The sequence below is a fragment of the Delphinus delphis genome, chromosome 11, assembly GCF_949987515.2.
Source record: "Delphinus delphis chromosome 11, mDelDel1.2, whole genome shotgun sequence".
NCBI classification, from domain to species: Eukaryota; Metazoa; Chordata; class Mammalia; order Artiodactyla; family Delphinidae; genus Delphinus; species Delphinus delphis.
In genome coordinates, this window is record NC_082693.1 from 24,429,857 (window position 1) to 24,451,385 (window position 21,529).

The 21,529-nt window shown below is 37.5% G+C and overlaps 1 pseudogene; it reads left to right on the forward strand.

Moving 5' to 3' along the window:
* Window positions 1-2,399: 2,399 nt before the first annotated feature.
* LOC132434469 (WD repeat-containing protein 82 pseudogene) lies at window positions 2,400-3,477 on the forward strand (annotated as a pseudogene).
* The last annotated feature ends 18,052 nt before the right edge of the window (window positions 3,478-21,529 follow it).

A 21,529-nucleotide genomic window follows, 5' to 3' on the forward strand; every position in this document is an offset into this window, starting at 1 on the left:
TTAAGTGACTTGTCCTTACTCTTTTAGGAAGAGGCAGAAGCAAGATTCAAACTATGTGATGCTTAAGTTTTTTCACTACCATCATGTCTCCTTCATAACTTTAAGTCTTTTGTTGCTTTAATTCTTTACATGTATTTAATTACAAGGTAGTAGAAAATTTAAAACTATGTAAATCATAAGATCTTTAAAAAAGAAAATGAAGATGGAATATCATGTAAACTCAGTTTCCAAACTTCAGTTCTTCTTGTTCCAAGTTTCTTACACAAAACCAACATTCTAGTTGCTTTATTTTCCAACAGAATTGATAGTGACATTTAGTTCCTGATATTTCAGGTCACAAATGGTTCATTAATCAATTCAATAAAATTTGGGGACGTGTGCCGTGGAAATCTGTCTTTGAGAGTGAAATTTGTGATTCATAGAACTTATTTTAGAGCTTAATTTTGAGATGGGGAGACAGCTCCTGAGAGTTTTGCTGAATAGTTACAGGTCCCAGAGTTACTTCATGATGTGATTAGGTTATAACAAGTTTCTTGGCACCTGTAGTCACACTGTTTTCATTATTCCATAATTTTGGGTCTTCTACTTGCTGGCTGTGTACTTTGGCTATTTAACGTCTTAAACTATTTTTTCCCTTTCTGTCAAAGGGGATGATAGTAATAATATCTTTTGTGGATGTATTGTAAGAGCTGTTCCTTTTCCCTCTCCAAAACAACTTGTGATTTTGATTGGTGAGTCACCCTCTCCACATAGCTTTTGTAGCAGCCCATCTCTCAGAAGTGTATCCTTAATAGTCTAAATCAAGCTTAGGAAACCATCCCTTTGTCACTAGTTGATATGGTGTGAACATAGGATATAATTCTGACCATTGATCCTCCAGAGGACATCTGCTGAGGGAATAAATCTGCTAGTAAAATCTTATTACAACTTAAGAATATATTACCAAAAAGGTGAAGGAAGAAAATTACAGGACAATATACTTTCTTAATATAGACACAAAATTTCTTTCCTTTTTTTTTAACATCTTTATTGGAGTATAATTGTTTTACAATCGTGTGTTGGTTTCTGCTGTATAACAAAGTGAATCAGCTGTACATATACATATATCCCCATATCTCCTCCCTCTTGCCTCTCCCACCCTCCCTATCCCACCCCTCTAGGTGGTCACAAAGCACTGAGCTGATCTCCCTGTGCTATGCGGCTGCTTCCCACTAGCTAGCTATTTTACATTTAGACACAAAATTTCTTAAACTATTTCACAAGTAAATCCAGTAATATATAAAAGGAATAACACATCAGGTCCTAGTGGGGTTTATCCCACAAATGCAAGATTGGTTGAATCTCTGAAAATCAATCAGTGGAGTTCACCATATTAACACAATAAAGGAGTAAAATCATCATTTCAATAGTTGCAGAAAAATTAGCTAGCGAGTTCAGCAGCTACTCATGAAAAAAGCTCTCAGCAAACAAGTGTTAAAAAGAAGCTCCTCGGGCTTCCCTGGTGGCTCAGCGGTTGAGAGTCCGCCTACCAATGCAGGGGACATGGGTTCGTGCCCCGGTCTGGGAAGATCCCACATGCCGCGGAGCGGCTGGGCCCGTGAGCCATGGCCGCTGAGCCTGGGCGTCCGGAGCCTGTGCTCCGCAACGGGAGAGGCCACAACAGTGAGGGGACCGCATATCACAAAAAAAAAAAAAAAAAAAAAAAAAAGAAAGAAAAGAAAAAGAAAAGAAACTCCTCAATCTAATGAAGGACAAGTACAAAAACTGTACAACTAACATTACACATAATCGTAAAATTAATTCTTTACCCCTAAGATCAGGATGTCCACTTCCATCATCACTCACTATTTTTTGAAATGTAATTCTAAAATTGTAATAGAAGAATAAGAGAAATCAGGCATGTAGACTGGAAAAGAAGAAACAAAACTGATGTTATTTTCAGACATCATTGGGCATACAGAAAATCCTAAGGAACCTACAAAATAATTTCTACAACTAGTAAATGGCTTTAGAAAGGTCATAGAATAGGGACTTCCCCCAGTGGTTAAGAATCTGCTTTCCAATGCAGGGGACGCAGGTTCAATCCCTGGTCGGGGAACTAAGATTCTCACATGCCACAGAGCAACTAAGCCCACACACCACAACTACTGAGCACACAAGCCACAACTAGAGAGCCCGCGTGCCACAACTAGAGAGAAGCCCATGTTCCCCAACGAAGAACCCTGCACCCCGCAGTGAAAGATCCCACATACTGCAATGAAGATCCCGCACACCTACAACTAAGACCAAGTGCAGCCATAAATAAATAAATATTAATTTTAAAAAATAGAAAGGTCATAGAACAAAGATTAAATTATAAAAATCCATTTTAGCTGCCACCATCTCCAGCATTCGCCGCCATGAAGCTGAGCGACAGCGTGCTGTGGAACTTCCATGTCACCAAGGTGTTCCGCGAGAACTTGGACAAGATTAACCGCTTCGACTTCAGCCCCAACAGCGAGACGGTCATCTCGAGGAGCGACGACGACTCCATCGTGCTCTGTGACTGCCAGGAGGGCAAACCAAAGAGAACCCTGTACAGTAAGAAATATGGCGTGGACCTCATCAGATACTCTCATGCAGCAAACACAGTTGTTTACAGCCCTAACAAAACAGACGATACTATCAGTTACCTGTCCTTGCATGACAACAAATACATCAGGTACTTTCCTGGACATAGCAAAAGGGTGGTGGCCTTGTCCATGTCACCTGTGGATGACACTTTCATTTCTGGGTCTCTTCATAAGACCATTCGGCTCTGGGATCTCCAGTCTCCTAACTGCCAGGGTCTTAGGCATCTACAGGGCAAGCCAGTTTGTTCTTTTGATCCAGAAGGATTAATTTTTACTGCAGGTGTCAATTCTGAAATGGTCAAACTTTATGATCTTCGCTCTTTCCATAAGGGGCCATTGCGACATTTAAGACGCAGTATGATCGGACTTGCGAGTGGACAGGAGTTAAGTTCAGCAATGATGGCAAACTCATCCTCATCTCCACCAACGGCAGCTTCATCCATCTGATTGATGCAGTCAAGCGAGTGGTGATGCATACGTTTGGGGGTTATGCCAGCAGCAAAACCATCACACTGAAGACCTCATTTACTCCAGACTCGCAGTTTATTATGATTGGTACAGAGGATGGCAAGATCCATGTCTGGAATGGAGACAGTGGTATAAAAGTAGCTGTGTTGGATGGCAAACACACAGGCCCCATCACCTGTTTGCAGGTCAACCCCAAGTTCATGACTTTTGCCAGTGCTTGTTCCAACATGGCCTTCTGGTTGCCCACCATCGATGACTGACCTGCATGGTGCTTGGCTGTTTTCTGTACAGCGAGGGTGGCCGGTAGGAAAAAAACTCAGAGGGAACTAAGATAATAGTGAGATTGGATCATTTGACTGGGCTGGAGAGCATCCTTCCACATGGCCTTCCCAAGGATGTGCTGCACATTTGCTCAAAAGAAAAAATTACTTTGCCAAGCTTCTTCAAAAGGACTCTTGGGGCTTCCCTGGTGGCGCAGTGGTTGAGAGTCCGCCTGCCGATGCAGGGGACACAGGTTCGTGCCCCGGTCTGGGAAGATCCCACATGCCGCGGAGCGGCTGGGCCCGTGAGCCATGGCCGCTGAGCCTGTGCGTCCAGAGCCTGTGCTCCGCAACGGGAGAGGCCACAGCAGTGAGAGGCCCGCATACCGCAAAAAAAAAAAAAAAAAAAGGACTCTTGATGTGGCAGATTCAATCGGGACTCAGATTTTCCAGCTGTCACTGCACTGAGCTCCTCCAGAGGAGTGACCAGAGGAGTGACTAGGGTATAGTGGGGCCCTCAAGACACCTTCAATTTTGAATGTATTTGCTGCTGAGGAGTCGATGAAGTTAATTCTGCACATCCCTTCTCCCACCCACATAAATGCATAGGAAGCCGCAGTTCTGGTTTTGAGATGCTAGGGCAGCTCAGTGCCCCTTTCCCTCACCCTGCATGTCTTGTTACTGGGTCTCCCTGTGTCATTGTGGCATTATCCACAACCATCATGTTACTTAGGTGCCAAACATTTACAGAAATGTCTCCATATATCTTAGGATCAGAAAGGGACAGATAACAGAAGGACCTTGCTTTCCAGGAAGGCTTGCAAGTTAGTCATGTGAGGGTGGGTGATCTGGGTGTGCCTCAGGCTCTGGGTGTTGGGTTGGAAAAAGGGCCAAGAGTCTGAAAGGGAGGGAGGAAGGGTAGCAGGTGAGTTCCTAGGGCTGGGAGGTTTAACAGCAGCTTGATGTGGTGCCCTGTCATCAAAACAAACCCACAGTCCTCTGGGTGCCTGCCAAGTTTGGTTGTATACAAAAGCAAGGTGGACATCTATTTTGGTATATGAGCTACATCACACTTTCCTGTAGGCCAGTATTGTGGAGTGAGTCTATACTGGCGCCTTCCCTGCCCACCACAAGTTGTGTACATAGTCACCAGATGATACCATCCCTTCCCCAGCTCCCAACCAAGGGCTGGCTCTAGGCTTGTGTTATATGTTATATTTAGCCTTTTTATATATGACTTGGGATTTCTGTTGTTTGTATTTTAGCACAGTGTGTGTACACCGTCATTTAAATATATCATGTATGTGCATACATATATACATATGTGTGTGCATACATACATACATGTATGTATGCATGTGTGCGTGTGTGTGTGTGTATATATATATATATATATATATATATATTTTTTTTTTTTTTTTTTTTTTTTTTTTAAGTATCAGAGTTCAGCTGAAGGAGATAGAGTCCTCTGCCCCGGGAGAAAGACTGCATCCTTGCTAATAGTGTTTGCCACAAGTGTTAGTCTTCCTTATTACCTTTTTCCCTTTGGGAGACTGAACAAAAGCAAAGCTTTTGAGTGTTTGCTGTCCCCAAGGCAGCTAAGTGAAGGTCTTGGAATGACTCCCTTGTGTTCCTCAAGCCACACTTTGGGGTCTTCTCTGCAGTATTAGCTCCCTTTTTGCCCAATGATGCTCTGTCTGCGCCTGTATGTGTGTGACAGTCACTTTTGCATGCCTTTTGTGTCTGGCTCCCAGCATTTGGGGACACGATGCTGGAAGCAGAGCATTTTCAGCTTGTCTGAGGCTTCTTTGCCAAGTATAGGTCACTCCTGTTTAGCTGGTATGTCTGCTTTCTTACTTCTTTTCCTTGCCTTCTCTTAGGAGAGGGAGGATTCCTGATTGGGGTTGAGATGAGCTGCAGGTAGCTCATTGCCTTTTCCCCTGAATGGCCTTCTAAGAGCAGGACAAATGGCATGTTTTTTCACTAAGTTCCCAAATGTCTGAGCAAGTAACACATTCCCTGCAGATCCAGAAACAGCCTCAATAAGGTTATGTTTGACTTGCCCAAGAGTACCTAGCTGCTCGTGGGGAAAGCAAGCCATTACTGCCTCTGTTCAGCAGCAGGAATAGGCTGTGAATTGCTAGCAATTACTTTTTTGTTTTGCTCTTTTAGCAATTACTTTTTGGCTTGTTCCTTAACCTTAAAAATGAGGGGCATACATCTTTCCCAGACATAGGCTAGAATCTGCAGCTTCTGAGGTGCCACACACTGTATAGCTCTACATTCTCAGAGTGGAGAGACTTTTAGAAACCAAGTGATCTGAGCTATTACTGCCCACCCCTGGCTTTCCAGGGTAGAAAATTCATGGTAGGAATAACTGTTCAGAGAAAGTATTTGGAACTGTAGGTTAACAAGAAAGCCTGAGTAATTAACATATCTGTACCCAGAGCAGCCACCACGCATGACTTGTCTATCGGCAGGAAAATGATTTGTATTGAGTTCCTGTGTGTCCAAGCTGAGGCACCATGTCCTTTGAAATTATGCACTGCACCACTTCTATTTATGGGGACCTGTGGATGCAGAGCTGGCTCCTGAGTTGGGAAGGAGAGGGAAAGATGCAGCTGGAAGTGACCGAAGATGATGTGGTGGTGGGAAAAGGCAGAATTAAGGGAGAAAATAGTCTGTGGGTCAGAGAAGCTGAGGAACACCAGGGCTGCAAGGACACCCTCAGTGGGAGCCAGAGGTGCTTAAGCTCTCCTGGGGGTGGGGGGCGCACCACGCTCTCAAGAGTCAGGGCCGAAGCCTCTGATGTATATGCGACAGTGACACTGCACTGCTCAACCACCAGCCAGTGGGGTATTTGTTTTTTTTCTTAAGAAAAGACCCATTGCAATCATAATTAATGCTTATTAAGAAAAATCTGGGAATTTTAAAAAGAATCAGTTTGCCACCCAAATGTTACCACTGCTAATCTTTTGGTGTTTAGTGCTCCTCTAGACATTTCTGTGCATAGATTTTTGGTGTTATTCTACTGTATATACAATTTTATGTCCTTTTTGTAATTAACATATAAATGTTTTTTCCATGTTATCTGTCTTAAACAGAAATAAATAAATAAAATAAAAATCAATTTTATTTTTTATATGTCAAGATAAAATAATTGAAAATGAAAGTAGCATATCATTTTCAGTAACATCAAATGACAGAAAGCCTTTAGAAATAAATTTAACAAAAGGCGTGCAGAATGTTATCACTGAAAATAACACAATATTGCCGAAAGAATAAAAAGAAGACCAAAATAAATGGAGAGATATCATGTTCATAGATTAGAATACTCAGTATCATAAAGATATTAATTCTCTTCAAGTTAATCTATAGAGTCAACACAATCCCAGTCAGGGTTTTCATAGACATTTAAAAGCTGGTTATAAAATATACATGGCACTGCAATGGACCTGGAATATTCAAAGAAAGCCTGAAAAAGAACAAAATTATAGGGTATACATTATCTGATTTCAAGACTTACTACAATGTGCAGTAATAAAAACGGTATGGTATTGGCCAAACTATAAAGAGATAGATCAACAGAATAAAATAGAATGCTCCAAACTAAACCCACACTTACATAGACATTCAATTTTCCACAAAGGTGCCAAAGAAATTCGATGGCGCAAAGTGTGGATTTTTAACAAATAGTGCTGGAACTACTGATTCCATATGCAGGAAAGAAGTCTTGACTGCTTTCTCATACCACACCCAAAATTAATTAGAATTTAAAAGGAAAACAGGAGAACATATTTATTACTTTCTTTTAAGCAATGGTTTCTCAGAAAGAACACAGAAAGCAGTGACTCAATAATGTAAGATAGATAACTTAGATTTTACCAAAATGTAAAACTGATATACAACAAAAGATGCCACTACAAAAATGAGTAGGCTAGCCTAGAGAAAATATTCACAAGGTTGGCATTTAGAATATAAAGAAACCATACAACTTTATAGTAAAAGGACAAGCAGTCCAATTTTAAAAATAGGAAAAACGTTTGAACAGACACTATACTAATAATGTATATGAATGACCAACTAGCACATATCAAAAGTGCTTGACATTATTAGTCAGGAAAGAAATGTAAATTAAAGTCACAATGAATAGAGCTACCAGAAGAGCCAAAATTAAAAAGACTGACAACATTAAGTGTTGGTGAAGACATGGAGCAACTGAAATTTTCTTACACTCTTACACTGCTGTACGATTACTTTGGAAAAAAAGAGGTCTGAAAGTTTAGTATAAAACTAAAGACACAGCTATCTGTGACCCCAAAAATTTTACTTTCAGATGTTACCAGAGATAGCAAAGACTAATCTGTAAAAAGGCTTGTATAAGAATATTTATAGGGGCTTCCCTGGTGGCACAGTGGTTGAGAATCCGCCTCCCGATGCAGGGGACACGGGTTTGTGCCCCGGTCCGGGAGGATCCCACATGCCGCGGAGCGGCTGCGCCCGTGAGCCATGGCCGCTGAGCCTGCGCATCCGGAGCCTGTGCTCCGCAACGGGAGAGGCCGCAGCGGTGAGAGGCCCGCGTACCGCAAAAAAAAAAAACAAAAAAACAAAACACGAATATTTATAGCAGCTCTATTCATCTTAGCCAGAAATTGGAAATAGACCAGGTGTCCATCAGTAGGAGAATAAATCAACAAAATGTGACTTATTTATACAATAGAGTGTAACTCAAAAATAAAAAAGGAATGAACTATTGATACATACAATAACAGCTGAATCTCAAAAAACATTATATTGAATAAAAGAAACCTTATATGAGAATGCATATTGTATGATTCCATTCTAATGAAATCATAGAACAGTCAAAACTACTGTTGTGGAAAAAAAATATTGTGGAAAATAATCAGAACTGTTGTAAACGGAACAGAGGTGGAAATTAACTGGGAAGAGACATGAGAGAAGCTTCTAGGGTGAGGGTAAAGTTCTACATCTTGATAGAGGTTTGGGTTACATAGATATATTTATTTGCCCAAACTTAACAAACAGTCATGTAAAATTTGCAAATTTCCTTGTTTGTAAATTATGTCATGAAAGAAAAAGTACTGTAAACAAATGCTTAACTTTAGTTAAAGTAAGCATGCTAAAGTATTTAGGGAGAAATATATGCGTGTCTGCTATTTACTTTGAAATGCATCAAAAACTAAGATTAATTGATAGATGAAAAGTAGAATAAATAGATGGATGAACATGCAGTAAAGATACTGTGATGCTGATTGTAGAAGCTATGAGTGGGGGTGGCATCCCATGAGTCTAACCTGAATATAAACCAGAATCAGAAATGTTCGATCAACTTATTACCAAAATCTTTCTTTAATGGAAAATCTTTCAAGTCTGTGCAACCCAGGAAATGCCTGTCATTGCTTATCCTGTCAGAATCTCCATTTGCAGTGGTATCTGATGAGAAAGCTATGATCCCTGTCAGTGCACCAGTGAGAGCGTTTCCCCAGGACTTTTCTAATAAACAGGGCTTCTGGCTCATTACTGAATGATGGCTGAAGACAGAACCATCTGGAAAGCAGAGTACAGAATGATCTCTATTTTTCCAAGATTCAAAGGAAGGTGGAACATTTCTGAATGAAACCATGGATGTTATTCATAAAATCTGGGCCACATGAGGTTAGAGGCATATTGATTTCCAGTCGAAGGATGAATTGGCCTTTCAGGAAAATGACCACAGATTAAGATGATGAAGAACAGATGCCACTATCTGAAGCTTCAGTTAGAAAACCTTAAATGGGCTTAACTGGCAGGACAGCCATAACAACTGTGTCTTGCCGCACATTGACGGGAAGATGACAAATGTTTTAATGTGGTGAAGATGAATCCTGGGTCTAGCTGCTTCTGAATGAATGATCCAGCCAGTTTGAAAAGGTTTGAAGAAATAAAACTTGCCAATACTTAGCAAGTTCCAGAAAAGCCTGCGATTTGAGCAATTCCATGCTGGAATTAGGTTTGAGAACAAAAACTATTTTTTTTAATGTTTTCTTAGAAGAGTTACTTAAAGAGAATTCCATACCTAGTAAAGCTTAGAGAAAATGTAGTCATTTGAAAACCTAGTTTTGTTTTGTTTTCCTTCTCCTTGTTAAAATCAAATACATGCTATACATTCCCTCTGAAGTTACCAGCCTCTTTGTTTTCTTTCTTTTTTTGTTTTTTGAATTTTATTTTATTTATTTTTTTATATAGCAGGTTCTTATTAGTTATCTGTTTTATACATATTAGTGTATATATGTCAATCCCAATCTCCCAATTCATCCCACCACCACCATCCCCTGCCACTTTCCCCCCTTGGTGTCCATATGTTTGTTCTCTACATCTGTGTCTCTATTTCTGACTTGCAAACTGGTTCATCTGTACCATTCTTCTAGATTCCACATATAAATATGTTAATATATGATATTTGTTCTTCTCTTTTCTGACTTACTTCACTCTGTATGACAGTCTCTACATCCATCCATGTCTCTACAAATGACCCAATTTCTTTCCTCTTTATGACTGAGTAATATTCCATTGTATATATGTACCACATCTTCTTTATCCATTCATCTGTTGATGGGCATTTAGGTTGCTTCCATTACCTGACTACTGTAAATAGTGCTGCAATGAATATTGGGGTGTGTGTGTCTTTTTGAATTATGGTTTTCTCTGGATATATGCCCAGTAGTGGGATTGCTGTGTCATATATAATTCTATTTTTAGTTTTCTAAGGAACCTCCATACTGTTCTCCATATTGTCTGTATCAATTTACATTCCCACCAACAGTGCAAGAGGGCTCCATTTTCTCCACACCCTCTCCAGAATTTGTTGTTTGTAGATTTTCTGATTATGCCCATTCTAACCGGTGTGAGGTGATGCCTCATTGTAGTTTTGATTTGCATTTCTTTAATAATCAGTGATGTTGAGCAGCTTTTCATGTGCTTCTTGGCCATCTGTATGTCTTCTTTGGAGAAATGTCTAAGTCTTCTGCCCATTTTTTGATTTTTTTTTTGTTTTTTTAATATTGAGTTACATAAGCTGTTTATATATTGTGGAGATTAGTCCTTTGTCTGTCGATTCATTTGTAAATATTTTTTCCCATTCTGAGAGTTGTCTTTTCGTCTTCTTTGTAGTTTCCTTTGCTGTGCAAAAGCTTTTAAGTTTCATTAGCTCCCATTTGTTTATTTTTGTTTTTATTTCCATTTCTCTAGGAGGTGGGTCAAAAAAGATCTTACTGTGATTTATTTCAAAGAATGTTCTTCCTATTTTTTCTCCTAAGAGTTTTATAGTGTCCAGTCTTATATTTAGGTCTTTAACCCATTTTGAGTTCATTTTTGTGTATGGTGTTAGGGAGTGTTCTAATTTCATTCTTTTACATGTAGCTGTCCAGTTTTCCCAGCACCACTTATTGAAGAGACTGTCTTTTCTCCACTGTATATCCTTGCCTCGTTTGTCATAGATTAGTTGACCATAGGTGCGTGGGTGTATCTCTGGGGTTTCTATCCTGTTCCATTGATCTATGTTTCTGTTTTTGAGGCAGTACCATATTGTCTTGATTACTGTAGCTTTGTAGTATAGTCTGAAGTCAGGGAGTCTGATTCCTCCAGCTCTGTTTTTTTTCCCTCAAGACTGCTTTGGCTATTCAGGGTTGTTTGTGTCTTCATACAAATTTTAAGACTTCTTCTTCTAGTTCTGTAAAAAATGTCACTGATAATTTGATAAGGGTTACACTGAATCTGTAGATTGCTTTGGGTACTATAGTCATTTTCACAATAATGATTCTTCCAATCCAAGAACATGGTATATCTCTCCATCTGTTTGTGTCACCTTTGATTTCTTTCATCAGGGTCTTATAGTTTTCTAAGTACAGTTCTTTTACAACCTTAGGTAGGTTTATTCCTAGGTATTTTATTCTTGTTGTTGCAATGGTGAATGGGAGTGTTTCCTTAATTTATCTTTCTGATATTTCAGATGCAAGGATTGCAAGGATTTCTGTGCATTAATTTTGTCCTGCAACTTTACCAAATTCACTGATTAGCTCTAGTAGTTTTCTGGTGGCATCTTTAGGATTCTCTCTATATAGTATCATGTCATCTGCAAACAGTGACAGTATTACTTCTTTTCCAGTTTGTATTCCTTTTATTTCTTTTTCTTCTCTGATTGTCATGACTAGGACTTCCCAAACTATGTTAAATAACAGTGGTGAGAGTGGGCATCCTTGTCTTGTTCCTGATCTTAGAGGAAATGTTTTCAGTTTTTCACCATTGAGAATTATGTTTGCTGTGGGTTTGTCATATATGGCCTTTATTATGTTGAGGTAGGTTCCCTCTATGCCTATTTTCTGGAGAGTTTTTACTATAAATGGGTGTTGAATTTTGTCAAAAGGTTTTTCTGTATCTATTGAGATGGTCATATGGTTTTTATTCTTCAGTTTGTTAATATGGTGTATCATATTGATTGATTTGCGTATCTTGAAGAATCCTTGCATTCCTGGGATAAATCCCGCTTGATCATGGTATATGATCCTTTTAATGTGTTGCTGGATTCTGTTTGCTAGTATTTTGTTGAGGAATTTTGCATCTATATTCATCATTGATATTGGTCTGTAATTTTCTTTTTTTGTAGTATCTCTTTCTGGTTTTGTTTTCAGGGTGACAGTGGCCTTGTAGAATGAATTTGGGAGTGTTCCTTCCTCTGCAATTTTCTGAGAATTTGAGAAAGATGGGTGTTAGCTCTTTTCTAAATGCTTGATAGAATTCACCTGTGAAGCCATCTGGTCCTGGACCTCTGTTTGTTGGAAATTTTTTAATCGCAGTTTCAATTTCATTACTTGTGATTGGTCTGTTCATATTTTCCTTTTCATCCTTGTTCAGTCTTCGACGGTTATACCTTTCTAAGAATTTTTTCCATTTCTTTCAGGTTGTCCATTTTATTGGCATCGAGTTGCTTATAGTAGTCTCTTATGATCCTTTGTATTTCTGCAGTGTCAGTTGTAGCTTATCCTTTTTCATTTCTAATTTTATTGAATGAGTCCTCTCCATCTTTTTCTTGATGAGTCTGGCTAATGGTTTATCAATTTTGTTTATCTTCTCAAAGAATCAACTTTTAGTTTTATTGATCTTTGCTATTGTTTTCTTTGTTTCTATCATTTATTTCTGCTCTGTTCTTTATAATTTCTTTCCTTCTGCTAACTTTGGGTTTTGTTTGTTCTTCTTTCTCTAGCTCCTTTAGGTGTAACGTTAAATTGTTTATTTGAGATTTTTCTTGTTTCTTGAGGTAGGCTTTTATAGCTATAAACTTCCCTCTTAGAACTGCTTTTGATGAATCCCATAGGTTTTGGATCATCATGTTTTCATTGTCATTTGTCTCTAAGTATTTTTTGATTTCCTCTTTGATTTCTTCAATGATCTCTTGGTTATTTAGTAATGTATTGTTTAGCCTCCATGTGTTTGTGTTTTTTACGGGTTTTTTCCCTATAATTGATATCTAATCTCATAGTGTTGTGGTCAGAAAAGATGTTTGATATGATTTCAGTTTTCTTAAATTTACTGAAGTGTGATTTGTGACCCAAGATGTGATCTATCCTGCAGAATATTCCATGTGCACTTGAGAAGAAAGTGTAGTTTGCTGTTTTCAGATGGAATGTCCTATAAATATCAATTATATCTATCTGGTCTATTGTGTCATTTAAAGCTTGTGTTTCCGTACTAATTTTCTGTCTGAATGATCTGTCCATTGGTGTAAGTGAGGTGTTAAAGTCCCCCACTATTATTGTGTCACTGTCGATTTCCTCTTTTATAGCTGTTAACAGTTGCTTTATGTATTGAGGTGCTCCTAAGTTAGGTGCATATATATTTATAATTGTTATATCTTCTTCTCGGATTGATCCCTTAATATTTATGAAGTGTCCTTCTTTCTCTTTTGTAACATTCTTTATGTTAAAGTCTATTTTATCTGATATGAGTATTTCTACTCCAGCTTTCTTTTGATTTCAGTTTACATGAAATATCTTTTTCCATCCCCTCATTTTCAGTCTGTATGTGTCCCTAGGTCTGAAGTGGGTCTCTTGTAAACAGCATATATACGGGTCTTGTTTTTGTATCCATTCAGCAAGCCTATATCTTTTGGTTGGAGTATTTAATCCATTCACATTTAAGGTAATTATCGATATGTTTGTTCCTATTACCATTTTCTTAATTGTTTTGGGTTTGTTTTTGTATATCTTTTACTTCTCTTGTGTTTCCCACTTAGAGAAGTTCCTTTAGCATTTATTGTAATGCTGGTTTGGTGGTGCTGAATTCTCTTAGCTTTTATTTGTCTGTAAAGCTTTTGATTTCTCCATCGAATCTGAATGAGATCCCTGCTGGGTAGAGTAATCTTGGCTGTAGGTTCTCCTCTTTCATCACTTTAAATATATTGTGCTACTCCCTTCTGACTTGTAGAGCTGCTGAGAAATCAGCTGTTAACGTTATGGGAGTTCCCTTGTATGTTATTTTCATTTTCCCTTGTTGCTTTTAATAATTTTTCTTTGTCTTTAATTTATGTCAGTTTGATTACTATGTGTCTCCTCATGTGTTTCTCCTTGGGTTTATCCTGCCTGGGACTCTCTGTGCTTCCTGGACTTGGGTGGCTATTTCCTTTCCCACGTTAGGGAAATTTTCAACTATAATCTCTTCAAATATTTTCTCGGGTCCTTTCTCTCTCTCTTCTCCTTCTGGAACCACTGGAATGTGAATGTTGTTGTGTTTAATGTTGTCCCAGAAGTCTCTTAGGCTGTCTTAATTTCTTTTCTTTCTTTTTTCTGTTCTGCAGCAGTGAATTCTACCATCCTGTCTTCCAGGTCACTTACCCATTCTTCTGCCTCAGTTATTCTGCTATTGATTCATTCTAGTGTATTTTTCATTTCATGTATTGTATTGTTCATCTCTGTTTGTTCTTTGATTCTTCTAGATGTACTTTAATTCTTGTAGGTATTTGTTCAACATTTCTTGCATCTTCTTGATCTTTGCCTCCATTCTTTTTCTGAGATCCTGGATTGTCTTCACTATCATTATTCTGAATTCTTTTTCTGGATGGTTGTCTATCTCCACTTTATTTATTTGTTTTTCTGGGGTTTTATTTTGTTCCTTCATCTGGTGCATAGTCCTCTGCCTTTTCATTTTGTTTATCTTTCTGTGAATGTGGTTTTCATTCCACAGTCTGCAGGATTGTAATTCTTCTTGCTTCTGCTGTCTTCCCTCTGGTGGATGAGGCTATCCCCTGTTGATGATTGTTCAGCAGTTAGTTGTGATTCCAGTGCTCTCACAAGAGGGAGTGAGCACATGTCCTTCTACTTCTCCATCTTGAGCCATTCTCTTGTTTTCTTTCTTTAATAAAGAGAAAAACATTATCGATAACTGCAGTCTCAAAATAATCTCTAGAGATTATCCAATATGTTTCTATTTCCAGGCATTAGTGCAATTGTTTCATTTCAAAACCAAAATAAGTAATACTGGTGATAATTAGTAGTCTTATAAATGAGTAACAACTGTGAATAATCCAGTCTTAATAAGTAGAAAATTAACTGAACTTATTGTTATAATTATTTAGATGGAGATTTTCTATTTTCATGACAAAGATTTAGAAGCTTTGTCTTCTAAACTAACACAAGAATATGAGAGATCATTTTTGAGTGTTTGTATTATTCCTAGCTCTGAAGACTTACATAACTCATAGCATGTAGGGCCTCTATAAAGAGAAAGGTCATTCAAAACTTAAAGGGCAATGCCTAGTTAGTTTCAGCATATTTATATCTTCCTGACCTGCATATGTGTACACTTAAAGCCAGGAAGGAAGCAGATTGTATAGGAAGGAAAAAGCTTGGGCTTGGCATCAGACACTCACTAGCTGTTTGACCTTTGGCAATTGACCTAATTTTACTGAGCCTCAGTTTCCTTGAATGAAAAGTAGAGATGCAAACACCTATCACGTGTATATATTGGGAAGACTGGGTGGCATAAAGTCTGTAAAAAAAAAATTCAGAGAACCCACACAGGCAAGCATTCCGGGAGAGAAAATTTTCTGAAGTTGATATAATCCACGCTCACATCTCTGAAATAGTAACTGACTCAAACCATCTATTTTCAGGGTTACATGTGTGCTCTAGGTCCAATGAGAAAATGGCTGATGTGTTTGCACCTCATCTCACCACTTGAAATGTGGTATTAACTCCCACTGGACTGTGAATCAAAATCACATTGCCCAGTGGCTGCATAACGTGTTTTAGATAAAAATTTAGAAGAATTATGGATATTAGAGCATTATTTGCTTCTACAGTGCTGTGCATTACCCCACCAAATACTGTTAGCTTTATTTCTTCCTTATTCTCAATGATACAATATTTTTTTAAATCATCTCCTACATGGAAATCGAACTGTGAATTTGTTCTTTGTTGTCGACATGTGTTCTCTCCTCATATAGATGTCTTAAAATTCTAACACAAGGTATGTGGGCTGCACTACTTGCCCTTTCCAATCTCACATATGGCAGAACCTGTTGCCTCTCCTGGGACTAAAGCTTGGTCTGAATTCAAACCAATGATATACTATTTTTAAATCTATAATTGACATTCATAAAATTTAAAATCAGAGACACTGGATTTGAAGTTTCCAAAAGCTTCCATCTTCTTCACATGAAGACATTTTTCCCAACATATGTGTTAGAAACTGAATCTCATACTTCCTCTTAACAATTTCACCAGATTATCAGAGCTCTTCATTCCCAATGCAACACATGTTGACCAATAACCGAGTCTCACCAAATGCTCGCTCAGTGGGTCTACCCCTTCCTGCACTCACATGCTGTATATGTACCAAGACACAGTTGTGTTTGTTCCCAAACCTTTACTTGACAGTTAAATTTATTATTATTATTTCACAATTTAATTAAATATTACAAAAGCCTATGGATCACGAGTAAGAAAATAAAGTTGCTATTTCTATGAAAGTTGAGTTGAATGCTTTGGAAAGACTCAATTAATAGAAATGACAATACAAATCACAGTAATTAGGAGGAGGCAGAAAAATATAACCAAATTAGAGGGGAAATGTAATAAAAATCTAAAATTCAGCACTTAGAATACTTTTACCTTTTAAAGTTGTTTCTTCACAGAAAAAAAAAAAACTTGGACATTGACACTGATGTAAAATTGGTGTAGTTAATGGAAGAAGAGAAGCAATAATGAACTTCAAACAGTGGACACATACTCAAAGAAAACGTTCTAAATCCACAAAAGGAAAAAAAAACTGTATATGAAGATCCATTTATATGTTTTAAGTTAACATAAACTGCATAAGTTAGGTGCGAAATTTTCCAATTTAACCCACTTTATCAATTAATTAATCAATTGCAGTTCTAATATACCTAATTTTAAAAGCTTCTGTTGAGTTGGAATATTCTTCATTGAATTTTTGTACAACAACAAATCAATCTTATTTGTTGTATTCTTTTAGCAGTAAACCCAAAACAAGAGATCTTAAATTTGAAAATAAGTTAAATAGGAATTAAGAAGTTAACAGCTAATTAACAACAAAGTTTTGTTTTTTTTTTAAATTGGCTGTCTTCATTGATTTCTCACAAATGGGAAGTCCCCTGTGCTCCAGGTGCCCCTTCTCCCAATGGATGGCGGTCTCTCTCCTTTAGCCATCCAAGATGCCTTCATGACTTAGATAACCATACATCCTGGTTACAGAGGACAGTCCTGGTTTAAGCCTGTTGTCCTGACATAATTATTAAAAGCACTGCAATTCACTTCCAGTGGTATCCCCACTTGGATGATAGGTTATATGAGCTCCATATTCCTATGGTTTCTCATACCACCTTGGTCTCTGAATGTTTTACTTTTTCATCTTCTCTTCCTCCTTTTATCTCATTACACTCTGCCTTGAGGAAAAAGAAAATATATATGTATATATAGTTGCTCAGACATTTATTTTTGGCTTAGAGAAGTAGATCTTATTCAAAATTTGCAAAAAGTGGAACTTATTTGGAAGGAAATATAGATATATCACAAAACTCAAATATCAGATAGCATTTTCATTCCAAACTGGGACCATTAACACAAGACCCCAAGAAGGCAAGGCAGTCTGCATCTCTCTGTCTCTCTCTGTCCCTGACTACATGGTCTCTCATCTCATCTTCTCTTTGCATGGATTTTCAGTCTCCTTTTTCCCTGCTGACCAGCCTTTTCTGCTTTACTTTCACTGAACCCAAACATGGTCATCCCAGCCCAAACTTTATATCACCTGCCAGTTCAAGTACTCAACAGAGATAGTCTCAGCTGACTGGGACATAATTGAAATTATCAAGAAAAAATCGATCGGGTAAGCCCAAGCACTTAGATTAGTTCCCTGGTATCAGGCTTACAATTGTTTCAGTAAACTGTGTGGGTAGGTATGAGAGAAGTTCCAAGGTAGCTGGGACCATGTGACACAGATTCTCTGACAGGGCGATATGGGCGGGGGAAAATAATAGACATTTTTAATGTTTCTCTTCAGACTCTGAAAGTAACTCAATGGTTAATATCACAAATCGATCTAAATCTGTGCACATGTACTAATGGCTGATCGTTATCCTAAAATAAGGTAAATATACTTTTTAAAAATTTTATTTATTTATTTTTGTCTGTGTTGGGTCTTTGTTGCTGCACACGGGCTTTCTCTAGCTGCGGCGAGTGGGGGCTACTCTTCGTTGCAGTGCACAGGCTTCTCATTGCGGTGGTTTCTCTTGTTGCGGAGCATGGACTTTAGGCTCGCGGGCTCTAGAGTTCAGGCTCAGTAGTTGTGGCATAAGGGCTTAGTTGTTTTGTGGCATGTGGGATCTTCCCAGACCAGGGCTTGAACCCATGTACCCTGCATTGGCAGGAGGATTCTTAATCACTGTGCCACCAGGGAAGCCCACGTAAATATAATTTTAAAAGAAGGTCAAAAACATAATGTATAATGAAAATCTCTGGTTATGTTGAAAGCCAGCGATAAAGATATCTATGACAGGAGAATCATTTAAGACCCTATTAATAAAAGAAAACAGCACAAATAAATGTAGATGAATGATAGCAACTGCTACACTCCTCCTTCTTAGCCTTCAATTGACCCCTAAAAAACACAGGTTGTCAAATATTTGCCTATGAGTAGAATAGCTCACTACAGATTTAGTGAGAAAATAAGTTCACAAATAAGACAATATGTTTCTCTTACTGTAACCTCAAACTAGTTTCAAACAAAGGGAAAAGGGTCTTGGCTTTTATTTAAAATAGTTTGGGGAGAGTGAGCCTATCACTTTAAATCTGAGATTCATTTTCCTAATCTGTAATTGACACAGTTGAATTATTTAATGATAACTTGCTGGAAGTTGTCAGTACTTTGCTGTCTCAGATATTATTTGTGTTTTATTCAATGTTCCCTCTAAATGCAGATAACCACTTTACATAAGTAGCATCAGAAAGAAATAAAAGGTAGAAGACCTGGACTTTCCTTTTAAGGAGTTTACAGTTGAAATGAAAAGATATAGTTAAAAGCTTTTAGCTAAGTAAATTTTTATCTCCTCTCATCAAATGTACCCATACTCTTTCCTATTAAAATTCATCAAGCAACCATGATGGTACTAGGAAAGTAGTGAAATGCCAAGATATGGAAAAGATAAAAGTGCTTGGTAACTGCTTTTTGGGAAAAACATTGTTTCAATCTCAGTATCATCACAATAATATTTTTATTATTAATTAATAAACTTCATGAGAAATTTTAGCTTCACAGCAAAATTGAGAGGAAAGTATGGAGTTCCCATATATCCTCTTGCCTCCACAGATGCACAACCTCCCCCATTATTGACATCCTACATCACAGTGGTGCATTTGTTACAATCCATGAACCTACATTGACACAGCGTTACCACCTAAAGTCCATAGTTTACATTAGTGTCCACTCTTGGTGTTGTATATTCTTCGGGTTTTGACAAGTGTATAATGACATGTACCCACCACTGTAGTATCATACATAGTAGTTTCACTCTCCTAAAAATCCTCTGTACTGTACCTACTCATCCCTCCCTCTGTCAATCACTGATTTTTTTTAGTCTCTATAGCTTTGTCTTTTCCAGAATGTCATGTAATTGGAATCACACAGTATGTAGCCTTTACAGATTGGCTAGTTTTACTTAAGTTTCCTCCTATTCTTTTCATGGCTTGATAGCTCATTTCTTTTTAGCACCAAATAATATTCCAGTGTCTACTAGTAATATTTACTACAGTTTATCCATTAACCTACTGAAGGACATCTTAGTTGCTTCCAAATTTTGGCAATTATGAATTATGAATAAAGAATCTATAAACATTGTTGTGCAGGTTTTTATGTGGATGTAAGTTTTCAGCTCCTTTGGATAAATACCAAGGGGTGCAATTGCTGAATTGCATGGTAAGAGTAGGTTTAGTTTTGTAGGAAAATGCCTGTCTTCTAAAGTGGCTGAATCATTTTGCATTCCCACCAGCAATGAATGAGAATCCCTATTGTTCCATATCTTTGTTAGTATTTGGTGGTATCAGTATTCTGAATTTTGGTCAGTTTAATAGGTGTATAGTGGCATCTCATTGTTTTAATTTGCTTTTCCCTGATGATATATGATGTTGAACATCTTTTTATATGCTTACATGCCAACTGTATATGTTCTTGGTGAGATGGTTCAGATCTTTTGTCTATTTTTTACTTGAGTTGTTCATTTTCTTATTGCTGAATTATGAGTTCTTTATATATTTTGGATAACAGTCCTTTATCAGATGTCTTTTGGAAATATTTCCTCCCAGTCTGTGACTTGTCTTCTCATTCTCTTGACATTGTCTTTCACAGAGAAGAAGTTTTTAAATTTTAATAAAACCCAGCTTATTAATTATTTCTTTCATGGTTTTTGCTGTCATATTTAAAAAGTCATTGCCATATGCAAGGTCATCTAGGTTTTCTCTTTTTATCTTCTAGGAGTTTTATAATTTTGCACATTACATTTAATCCTATGGTACATTTTGAGTTAATTTTATTGAAGGATGCAAGGCCTATGTCTAGATTCATTTTTTCTGTTGTAAATATTTAGGCTGTACAACATGATTTTTTAAATGTATACAACCTGATGATTTAATATGTGTATATATTGTGAAATGATTACCACAATCCAATTAGCTAACGTATGCGTCGCCTCACATAGTTATCTTTCTTTTTTGGTGGTGAGAACACTTAAGATCTACTCTTTTAGCAAATTTCAAATATACAATACAGTTGGCCCTTGAACTATGAGGGAGTTAGGGACGTCAACACCTACACAGTCTAAAATCCACGTGTAACTTTATAGTCAACCCTTTGTACCATGGTTTTGCATCTGCAGATTTAACCAACCTTGTATGTGTAGTACTGTAGTAGGTATTTATTGAAAAAAATCCATGTATAATTGGACCTGTGCAGTTCAAACCCGTGTTTTTCAAGGGTCAACTGCATTATAAACTACAATCATCATGATGTATATTAGGTCCTCAAAATGTATTCATATTTTAATTGAAATTTGAACCCTTCAACCAACATCTCCCCAGTTCCTCAACCAACCTCTGGCAACCACCACTCTGATTCTATGATTCATTCTCTGATTCTATGAGCTCATTGTTTTAAATTCCACATGTAAGTGATATCATACAGTATTTATCTTTTTGTGTTTGGCTTATTTCACTTAGCATAATGTCCTCCAGGTTGTCACAAATGTCAGAATCTCTTTTTTTATGGTTGAATTACATATTTATATAAATATATATAGATATATAGATATAGATACAGGTATAGATTACATTTTCTTTATTCACCTATCGATAGACACTTAGGTTGTTCCATATCTTGGCTATTGTCAATAATGTTGCAATGAACATGGGAATACAGATATCTTAGAGATGCTAATTTCATTTCTTTGGGATATATACCTGGAAGTTAAATTGCTGGATCATATGGTAGTTCTACCTTTAATCTTTTGAGGAAACTCCATACTGCTTTCCATAATGGCTGTACCAATTCACATTTCCACTAACAATGTACAAGTGTTCCCTTTACACTACACCCTTACCAACACTTGTCTTTTTGATAAGAGTTGTCCTA